Raw genomic sequence first — 1,462 nt, 5'->3', positions numbered from 1 at the left:
CAATGCTTAAGTCCAATGGATAAGCAATCTGGAGGTATTTAAAATTTTTGTTTATTGGGGTTTTTTAAAAAGTCCATAAGGGACAAAATACAACTTTACTGTATAAAATGATAAGTTATAGACCACCTGAAGAATAGATTTGATACCTTCAGCCTGGCTTTCTGACTTGATGCTCTCAGAGGCCTAATTCCATATATTTTTTAATAAAAAGAATAGTTCAGATAAGGATTAAGATAAGCTAAATAAGTATTGAATTTGACTGTTTTAAGAATTGAGATTAGTATCTGAATTTACTTTGTTTATACTGTTTTCTTCTGCTTATTTTATTGAGAAAATGGTTATTAGAAAGTATGAAAATAGAGTTTGTAAACCCACTTGCCTTGAGCCATTAAAATTTGATCTTTAGACCGGTTTAGGACATACCTTCAAAGAAGGCTCTGAAAAGGTAAGCCCCACCCACAGTCTTGTGTGTTTAGGACATTCGAAGGTGAGGCAAGACTGACAGATTGAAGGTGGGGGGCGGGGGGAAGGAACTTTGGATATTGGAATTTAAAACTAGTGGATTTTATCATAAGCTGGGGGGAAAATCTGGAACCACGAAGAAAACTCCTTTCTAGGACTGAATGTTGAAGTGAGCATGTGGCAGCCTGAAATGCTTGCTAGGTAACCACCTGGATCCACTTGTTGAGTGGAGGTGAGAGAAATGCAGCTATAACAAGACAGGTTGTGAGGAGAAGATGAGAGTGGGGTGACTGGTCTGAAATTCATGACCTAGTACAAGGGGGCGAGGGTTGTTGAGAATTTGTGATGAGTCCATGGTCTAAAGGTGAGGCCAATAATGAACACCTTGGTGAGGCTAAGTAAGGCAGCCCACATTGAGTTGACCAGAATCTGACCAGATGAAGAAAAGATTTTTGAGCCTGTGAACTGGTGCATATTGCTGCTGACTTTATGGATGGCCTGTCCCTGATTTGACTTTGCTTATGGATGCAGACTTCACAAGGTTCCAACTGGAATGAAGATTATTCACATCTAAGAATATGATTGTCTCCTCTGAGCACTGGGTTGATGTAAGTGGGCAGAATAGAAATTGGATACCCAAAATTGGGGGATAAAGGCAGGAAGTGGTTGGCTTACAAACTTTCATAGGTGGGGAAATATAGTCATAGGATTATAGGATTAAGGTATAGGTATTACTTAACTGCAATTGTTAGGCATAGGGTATCTTTGCTTTAATCACTTATAGAATGTTATGTTTAAATGGGAATGCCACATATTTGAATTGTATGCATTTTAGCTTTATCCTATCAGGTACAGATATGTTTTTATTATTGTTTGTTTGAAATTATATATAGTTAAAGAATTATGTGGAAATGTCAAATTGACAAGGGGTGGTCTGCGGTAGTTACATAATCACAATTTGAGGTGTCAATTTGAGGATTAAGAGTGTAGGGGTGGAGTC

Source organism: Echinops telfairi, unplaced genomic scaffold, assembly GCF_000313985.2.
Source record: "Echinops telfairi isolate 266 unplaced genomic scaffold, ASM31398v2 ScPeMD7_1713;HRSCAF=2227, whole genome shotgun sequence".
NCBI classification, from domain to species: Eukaryota; Metazoa; Chordata; class Mammalia; order Afrosoricida; family Tenrecidae; genus Echinops; species Echinops telfairi.
Note: the sequence above shows the minus strand (reverse complement) of the source record.